This window comes from Pimephales promelas, chromosome 25 (assembly GCF_988280905.1).
Source record: "Pimephales promelas chromosome 25, fPimPro1.hap1.1, whole genome shotgun sequence".
NCBI lineage: Eukaryota > Metazoa > Chordata > Actinopteri > Cypriniformes > Leuciscidae > Pimephales > Pimephales promelas.
In genome coordinates, this window is record NC_142793.1 from 11,324,101 (window position 1) to 11,334,152 (window position 10,052).

The 10,052-nt window shown below is 40.4% G+C and overlaps 1 protein-coding gene across 4 annotated transcripts in view; it reads right to left on the reverse strand.

Annotated features, from left to right (window-relative positions):
• Positions 1-3,529, reverse strand: part of lingo1a (leucine rich repeat and Ig domain containing 1a) — a 120,880-nt gene extending 117,351 nt beyond the window's left edge. For 3 of the 4 annotated variants that reach the window (XM_089127460.1, XM_089127457.1, XM_089127458.1), the window contains exon 1: positions 3,090-3,529. The gene's annotated coding sequence lies outside the window, so the exon portion shown is untranslated. The remainder of the gene's footprint in view (positions 1-3,089) is intronic. The other variant, XM_089127459.1, reaches the window with a different exon arrangement.
• Positions 3,530-10,052: the final 6,523 nt, after the last annotated feature.

Genomic DNA, 10,052 nt, shown 5'->3' on the forward strand with positions numbered 1-10,052 from the left:
TTTTGGTGATCAAAGATGACTTATAAAGGATAGAATAAGGGGAACATTTAAAAAAAGAAAAAGCCATTGATTTTGATTATATGTTATCTTCATGAGCATTGACGGTTCACAGGCCTGGTGAGAACACAGGTGATTCAAGCTGGGCAACAGCATCCGAAACACTACATCTGCTGGTGTAGTGTGACCAGCACTGCTGCGTCCTTTGATAGCCGCACACACACACACCACCTCACGGGATGGCGGGCTGACGCTGTCGGCCTTCACTGGGGAAATCATAATAACATACGACAAAGATGCTGCTTTTGAAAGCCGCTTTGAAATAAGGGGGCGTTTAGACAGAGAGAGATTCACGCACCTTCAGAAGCCAGCGCTGCACACTGCAGCTAAAGCCAGAACAGCACACCATCCATCAACAGCAGACACTGCAGCACAACACACACAGCTCTGGGTCTCAAACCGGCACCAAACAATGCAGCGCGTTATCAGTAACATTAGGTTAAAAAAAACAACAAAAAAACTAGCAGCGAAAAAAAAGCGTCTTCAAATGATCAAAAATGGCATTATGCAGTAGAATGGGAGTTAAAATGAAACTATACAATTATACTCACACAAATAAAAAATAAATGTTAAAGTCCCCCAGCCACACTCTCAGAAAAAAGGTACAAAAGCTGTCACTGGGGCTGTACCTTTTCAAAAGGTACACTTTTGTACCCAAAGGCTGCGTATTGGTTCCTTAGTGGTACATATTAGAACCTAAAATGTACATATTAACACCTAAAATGTACATATTAGCACCTAAAATGTACATATTAAGACCTAAAATGGACATATTAGATCCCGAAATGTACATATTAACACTTAAAATGTACATATTAGCACCTAAAATGTACATATTACGACTTAAAATGGACATATTAGCTCCCGAAATGTACATATTAACACTTAAAATGTACATATTAGCACCTAAAATGTAAATATTAAGACCTAAAATTGACATATTAGATCCCGAAATGTACATATTAACACTTAAAATGTACATATTAGCACCTAAAATGTACATATTAAGACCTAAAATGGACATATTAGATCCCGAAATGTACATATTAACACTTAAAATGTACTTATTAGCAGCTAAAATGGACAAAAGTTTACCTTTCGAAAAGGTACAGCCCCAGTGACCGCTTTTGTACCTTTTTTTCTGAGAGTGCATAGTCAATCATTTTATCGCTTAAAATTCTTTGATCACCAAAATTTTTTGACTGATCATAATTACTCCTCAATGGATCGAGTCCAGACCGAACTTCCCGACCAAAAAATGTTGTGGGCGGAGTTCGGGCTGGCATCCAGGCTACCAAAGGCTGCCTAAGGGATCGAAACTTGACAGCCCAGAAAGTCAATGAAGAAAATGTTTAAATATTCCATGTGGCAACAGTGGCTCAAGTATAAGTTTAAGTTTATCAAGTGACGAGAATACTTTTTGTGCGAAAAAACAACAAAAAAATAACGACTTTATTCGACTACACCATTTCTTCCTTGTAGGCCTGAGATGAGAGTTCAAGAAATTTCCACGACGCATGCGCGACACCTGCGATCTTCTTCTACTACTTCAGTTCAGTTCTCGCGCATCAGTCGTGGAAATTTCTTGAACTCTCGTCTCAGGCCTACATGGAAACCCAACGCCGGCGATATGTTATGCCCTAAAATGTATTTGTATGCCGCTATATTGAACTGAATCGAACACATTTCAAAGATTCTATGCCATAATAAAATTATAAACAATAAATATATTTTTTACAATAACCCTGTGTTTTTGTGGAGGGCTGTGGTATTTGGGTTGGAGAACATTTGATTAAGCTTTTGTTGGTCTCTGTTTGAGGAGCCTCTCAACACCCAGAGGGGTTTGGTCCACTCATGCTCTCCCATCGAGAGCCTCTATTCATCCACACAGACCTTGGAAAAACCCAACAAGGCTGTTTCAGAATGAATAAACAAGGAATAATGATTAACCCACCCCTGGTCAGAGCTGAGAGTCCCTGTGCAGCCTTTTCAAAATTAAATGGGCAGTTCAAACTAAACAATTCACGTTGTTCTTCATCCGAATGACAAAAAGAGATATTTTGAGAGCTGTCCTAGCCAATGGTTTTCATACAACTACAATTCAAAGCTTCCATAAAACTAGTCCATATGCACTATTTCAAGTCTTATGCAGACATACAATTGAAATTGAAGTCATTATTCCCTTAAACATCCAGTCTCGCACGTTAACAAAAGAACTGGCGGCATTTGATTGATAAGTGAAGCACTTTCCAATGAATCCATTGATTTGATTCACGAAACCAATCAGAATGATTTTTGGTCCTTGAACTAACTGACTCAGTAATTTAGTGGCTCCGAGAACTAAATGAATTAAAATTTTGATGTGAATCACAAAACCGGTCTGAATGATTATTTTTACCAATCTGACTGATTCAGACTCAATGATCTGGTGACAGTGGTTGACAGTCTGAGTTTGAGAAACGAATCGGTCCGATTTGCGAATATTCTGTTGATTCGATTCACAAAACCAGTCTGAATGATTCGTTCATGATTTGGTTCTCAAACTAACTGACTCGATGATCTGCTCACAGAACCAAACTGACCAGATTCTTGAACAAATCATTAAAATGAAAACCAGTCTGAATGATTAATTCATGAATCTGACCAATTTGGACTTACAGGTAACAGATTAAGTTTGTTCACGAATCAGTACGATTGAATCCTTCTGATTGAAGACTTCATGAATCATGTAGAAAACATTGATGAGTCCTTTTCGAACATGAGAGTGCATTAATGATGACAGAATTATCATTTTGGGGTGATCTCCCCCCTTTAAAAGTGAACTGCCATGTCCGTTTACCCTTACGAGAGCTTTGAAACTTTACAATTGCTCCGTTTTCTCATTTAGACAGCAAAATGGTGTGCGTACTGATAGCAAAAGCATCTTTATTCAATTCTACAATGGTCTTTTGTTTTGTAGTTCCTTGTGAAGGACAGTAAACAGGCCACACTTGTGTAAATGAATATCAGATGTCACATTAACTTGAGATTACCTGTAAATGTTTGTTCATGTTCGGGGTAATGATGTGGGTCAGCCACGCTTGCGTTCGGGACTGTTTTCCTCAGATAATACACAAAAGCAGGTTAATGCCACAATGGGAATGAGCCGGGTATTAATCCATATAAACTCCACATCAGTGTCAGTGCTTAAAATGTCAAGCAAAGAGACAAATGAATGGAATTGAAATTAATTACCTCTCAGGCAGAGAGCAATACAATCCCTCTCTCCTCAAACGACTCCTCACTGGAAAAGTCTCAGCTCCACATGAGTGGGATTATTACGCCGTGTGAATCAGAAATAGACTTTTTTTTTGTTTTAGAAAGAGCGCCAGGAATAAGCTGCGTAGGTGGACGATTTCCAGCTGAACTACGCCTTCTTTAACAACTCTCCCATGATATTGATTCCCATATATAAAAAAAACCTGGTTTGTTGAATAAAGAAATAAAGTTGCAGTTGAATTTATGGAATCTGATAGTGAAAGATGTACCTTTATGTCAGTTCAGCAGTGATGTAGTTCTTCTTGTGTCATTTCCTGTCCATTCTCTGCTGTAGAGGTCACAAAATTATAAAAAAAAAAAAAAAAAAAAGGACACAAAATGTCAGATCGGCGAGGATATGCAGCTCATTTGCATTTAAGGTTGTATACACCAAAACAGCTCATTTTAAAACAGGCCCCAAAAATGACATATAATAAATGAACTGTGGACTATTTTGAGCTGAAACTTCACAAATACATTCTGGGGACACCCGAGACAAATAATATATCTTGTAAAAAGGGGCATAATAGGTTCCCTTTAAACTTGAGTCGGGCTCAAGAGTCATTTATCCCGCCAGTAAAATAGCAACAGCGCCCAAGACCTGCCCACAAAGATACTAGCGCTTCGCGCTTGATACTTTCAGATCATTAAAATAGGGCCCATAGTGCTAAATGATTACCATACACTCTTAACAACAAATCTTCCAAAATGGGAAGCCTTTTAAAGTGATTACGTAATGTGTGTCGCATCGCAGAGCAAGACGAGTATTATTGGTTAAAAGTATATAAATGTCTTTTTTAATTTTAGAAAACATCCGATCGTTCCGCTCGATAAGTCCCTTATTCCTCGGCTTGGATCGTGTAAAGCCCATTGAAACTGCAATTTGGACCTTCAGACCCCATTGAATGTGGAGAACATCCTGCAATTTTTTCCTCAAAACCTTTCGACTGAAGAAAGAAAGACACAAACAACTTGGATGACGTGAAAGTAAATTATGAGGAAATTTTAATTCTGAAGTGAACTCATCCTTTAACAGCAGAGTTGAATTCAGTTTGCGTCACTGATCATTATTTTCACTGAGAAGCAGATTGGAAACTTGGTTTGTATTGCATAAAGCGGTATAAAAATAAAGAAGACTTTGACTTGACAAGTGGTGTTTTATGTTATTTTAAAGCTTGACAGGCACTCATTTCTCATTTAATTTCATTGAATTGAAAAGAACAGCAAGGATCATCCAGTAAGGATGATCTTTTGTTGTCCACGGCAAATATCAAATTTAATTTAGGAAGACATAAAGGTGAGTAAATGAACTTTCATTTTGAGGTGAACCGAACCTTTCAACTATCCCACGAACTCACGCTGTCACAGTCCAGCAGTGAAAAGATAAAGAGAGCTCATGCTCAGAAGTGAAGGTTAGCTGACGAATAGGAGCACAATGATAATTGACATTTAGCGTTGAAATGGCCGTAAATGCAGACACGCAGAGACTAATAACCGGCTTCAGTCCCATCTATGTCGTCATCCGCTGGAAATGTCAGTGCTACTCAAGAGCGAGCCGGAGCGTTGGGCGCTATCGGCCGTATATCCCGCTGCCATTCTCATTTCATTTAGTGTAACAAAACGTCACTTTGTTCTCCTGTTTGCTCTCTCAAAGACATCTGACAGGAGAGAGTGGCTCCGCTCCAAACCCAATGCCTACACAGCATTTCTGAGCACCACAGGCGAGCTCCAGACGTGAGCCCCTTCCAAATAGTTGGCAGCGAAATTATGCTGCCTTATGGGATCAATCGGTTTGGCCGATATAAGACAGTGCTGGATGTGTGCGTTTCTATTTTTAACTGCCACTTTATACTTTCCTGTCTGCCTGAAATGATACCAGTTCATTTAGACATGTCAAAATTTGTCTTCCAAAATGCCTGACTTATTCAGTAATGAAAATAACATCAGCCATTAATAAAATAATAATACAAAAGTGTGTGCGCCATGGATTTTCTGTGTTTATTAGATTATGGGTGTCAAAAATGTCAGTACAGAATTCTACAGATCCTCTTGAAGAAGACTTTCTTGTTTATGTAGGCTTTATCGGAAAAATTGCATATGTAAATGAGAAACTTTGCATTTACACCATTAGATGAATACACTGCCAATTACAATTGTAAAAAGAAATACAATTTCTTTACTTCTATATTAAAATTAAATTCTATTCAAATCTTTTCATATTCAACTGTTTATAACTACAAATATTAGATGTATTTATTGTTTTATTATTATATTTTGTATATTTTATTATTAAATATATAAAAACATATTATCTAAATATATATTAAAAAAACTTAAATGGTATTGTATATATATATATACCCCTAAAATATAAATACATAAAATAATAATAATTTGTCAGTATATACTTACTAACGGTCAAAAGTTTGGAAAAAAGTACTATTTTTAATGTTTTTGAAAGAAGTCTCTAATGCTCATCAATGCATTGGATCAAAAATACAGTAAAACAGTAATATTTTGAAATATTGTTACAATATAAAATAATGCGTTTCTATTTTAATATACTTTTGAAATATTTTTTATTTCTGTGATGAAAGCTGAAATGTCATTGGCCATCACTCCAGTCTTCAGTGTTACATGATCCTTCAGAAATCATTCAAATATGCTGAATTAATATCAATGTTACCAAAAGATTTCTATTTTGAATAAATGCTGTTCTTTTTTTTAAATTTTTATTCATCAATGAATCCTGAAAAAATGTATCACTGGTTCCAAAAAATATTAAGCAGCACAAATAATGATACAATAATTAATATAATTAAATAATAATTATTTATTTCTTTTACTTATCTATGAAACACTTCATTTTCATGCTAAAACAGTAAAACCATAAGTCAAAATTATTATTTTTTTAATTCAGTCAGTCTCGTTTTTGTTAGACTGCATACACAGAGGCAGAGCACCAGGTTTTATCTGCAGGACTAGAAACTGTGTTGTCGTCCAGTGTCAGAGTCCTCTCACAGGACAAGGGACCACGGATAGAAATATTCAGGGCGTAACAAAAACGGCGTCCCCACAGCATTATTAAAAAAAAAACCTGAACCACAGAGCTGTAACAGAAAATGACCAACAGCAATGACCCTCAACAGTCACCTGATCTCTGTGTCATATTCTCTCAGTATTCAGAAAACACACACACACACACACACACGTCTGTGGACTCTCTAATGTACAGAGAGGGGTTTTATGCATGAACGCATTCAGACACTTTGCTTTGTCCAGCATCATGACACACTGCACGAGAGCTGCAGACAAACGTTCAAGAACTGAGTAGAACACAAAAACTAACTGAAACGCTTCAGCAAACGTCTCAACAGACAGCGTACCTTATTAAAAAAAATCACCTTCACACTGCAAACAAACTTATAAAAAAGGTCAAAAAGCAACACCTGATTGGCACACCTGGCATTAACATGTGTTTTGTGTCTAGATCATTCGTATTATTCGTTTAAAATGTTTTCAACTCGTTTTTAGTATAGAATTTTTTGTTTTTGTCATATATATATATATATATATATATATATATATATATATATATATATATGAAGAGTTCAGATGCAAAAGCCTCTAAGTGCCATTTGAAATTTTCTTCTAGAATGATCATTTTTATCAAGCTTGTATATTTAAGTTCAGTGATTTCACTTAAATGGCAAAGATAATTACCTATTAATTGTTATTTAAGTGAAATTACTGAACTTAAATATACAAGTTTGACAAAAATCATCATTAAAGAAGAAAATTTCAAATGGCATTTAGAGGCTTTTGCATCTGAACTCTTCATATATATATATATATATATATATTTAATTATGTCTAGAGTTTTTTATTTTTATAATTTTATTTTAGTTTTGATTAGTTACTAAAGTAATAGTTTAATTTGATGTACTAAAATAAGTAAAACTGGAAAAAAAAATATTCTAAACTCTTTATACACATAAAAAAAGAAAAAAAAAGAAAGAAGATAAATGTTGCTTTGTGTAAATGCACTTGAGAGCCACCAGAGGGCACTCCTTATCAGACTATCGTCATTCCCTCACAAACTACATCTTCCATAACTCACTGCCCGGACTCTTCATCAAGGGGGTAATCCATCGACCGGAGGTTGAAACCTCGTGGGAGCTGCCATCTTGTAGCAGAACTTCACTTGCGTTAGCATTCCCATTGACTCCATTCATTTTGGTGTCACTTTGACAGCGAATAACTTTACAATAACGTTTGAAGACCACATTTGTCCTTTATTTATTTCTAAAGAAACACGACAATGTATAAAATGCTCCATTACCTTGTAGCTTACATGTATGTTATGGCCCCGTAGAAGCAGTTTTAGTGAAAGTAGGCTAACGATTGCATCATACCCGCGTCTCTCTGTCGCACAGTAGAGAGATTACCGTAAGGACAGGAGGAGAAGCTCGAGCGCAATCGGGGAAACGTGGAGGCAAAATGACAAAATAATTAATCAGAATACCTAGCAAAATTGTCTCCTGCTCCTATATGGACAGCTCCTACTCACACTCTCTGCCTCTGCATGTTTCGGAAGTGAATGATTCAGATTTCTCATGCCACAGCACTAGAAGACAGATGGTTTGCTCTCGTCACAACTACGTGGTCAAGCTCTGTTTGAGTCTGCGTGTCAGGGATGGAAGTGCTAAAAAAATCGCCAAAAACGGGCTTCAATCTTCTCAATTGAGTTCCAATGAGATCGCTCTGTCCATTTCTTTTACTGTCTATGCTCTTCATCCATTATCACATTCACCTGTGTCTCATTTTCTTGTTTAGCTCACCCCATAAAAGCCTGGTTTTCTCATTCATTATCAGCGAAGTCTTGTATGTGTCCTTGTTTCCTGTTTCTTCTGTCTCCTGGTTTTCTTGATTCTCTACCTGTCTCCTCGGATTTCTCTCTTTGCCTCGGCCCTTATCTGTTATTGTTTGGTTTATTTGTGTATGACCCTTCCCTGAATTTGGATTGATAGTGGATAACCCTTTAAATAATGACTGCATTTGAATCCTCAGGCTTCGTGTCTCGGAGCAGTTCATGACAGAAGACATCGCCACCAATGGATCCAGCAGTGCAAATCATTCATTTGCGGAAGTTAATCAGTTCCTCGAGGACCACATCCTGAGGTTTCTACACCAGAGATTCTCACGTCATGCCTGCCGAACCTGAGTCAGTTCTGGAAAAGACAGAACTCATCAGAGTCACAACAGTGAGTCTGAGTGAGCGGGCAGTACCCACATCGGTTCCAGCCCATGAATCCTTGGCCAAGATGTCCGCCGGCGTTCCAGAGTCTCATCCCGTCATGGCCGCCAGCATTCCAGAGTCTCATCCCTTCATGCCCGCCGACGTTCCAGAGTCTCATCCCGTCATGCCCGCCGGCATTCCAGAGTCTTGTCCCGTCATGGCCGCCAGCGTTCCAGAGTCTCGTCCCGTCACGCCTGCCGGCGTTCCAGAGTCTCGTCCCATCATGGCCGATGGCGTTCCAGAGTCTCGTCCTGTCACGTCCGCCGGCATTCCAGAGTCTCGTCCCGTCATGGCCACCGCCATTCCAGAGGCTTGTCCAATCATGGCTGCGGTCGTTCCAGAGTCTCGTCCCTCAATGGCCGCCGACGTTCAAGAGTCTCGTCCCGTCATGCCTGCCGGCGTTCCAGAGTCTCGTCCCATCATGGCCGATGGCGTTCCAGAGTCTCATCCCGTCACGTCCGCCGGCATTCCAGAGTCTCGTCCCGTCATGGCAGCCGCCATTCCAGAGGCTTGTCCCATCATGGCCCCCATCATGGCCGCCGGCGTTCCAGAGTCTCGTCCCTCAATGGCCGCCGACGTTCAAGAGTCTCGTCCCGTTATGGCCGCCAGCGTTCCAGAGTCTCGTCCCGTCATGCCTGCTGGTGTTTCAGAGTCTCGTCCCATCATGCCTGCCGGTGTTCCAGAGTCTCGTCCCGTCATGTCCGCCGACATTCCAGAGTCTTGTCCCGTCATGGCCGCCACCGTTCAAGAGTCTCGTCCCGTCATGGCCGCCGACGTTCCAGAGTCTCATCCTGTCATGGCTCCTGGCATAACAGAGGCTCGTCCCATCATGGCCGCCTGCGTTCCAGAGGCTCGTCCAGTCATGTCCGCCTGCGTTCCAGAGTCTTGTCCCATCATGTCCGCCTGCGTTCCAGAGTCTCGTCCCGTCATGGCCGCCGCTGTTCTAGAGTCTCGTCCCGTCGTGTCCGCCTGCGTTCCAGTGTCTCGTCCCATCATGGCCGCCTCCATTCAAGTCATGGCCTCCGACGCCTCCACGTCTCCATCCGGTCATGGCCGCCGACGTTCCAGAGTCTCATCCCGTCATGGCTTCTGGCATAACAGAGGCTCGTCCCATCATGGCCGCCTGCGTTCCAGAGGCTCGTCCAGTCATGTCCGCCTGCGTTCCAGAGTCTTGTCCCATCATGTCCGCCTGCGTTCCAGAGTCTCGTCCCGTCATGGCCGCCGCTGTTCTAGAGTCTCGTCCCGTCGTGTCCGCCTGCGTTCCAGTGTCTCGTCCCGTCATGGCCGCCTCCATTCAAGTCATGGCCTCCGACGCCTCCATGTCTCCATCCGGTCATGGCCGCCGACGTTCCAGAGTCTCATCCCGTCATGGCTTCTGGCATTCCAGAGGCTCGTCCCA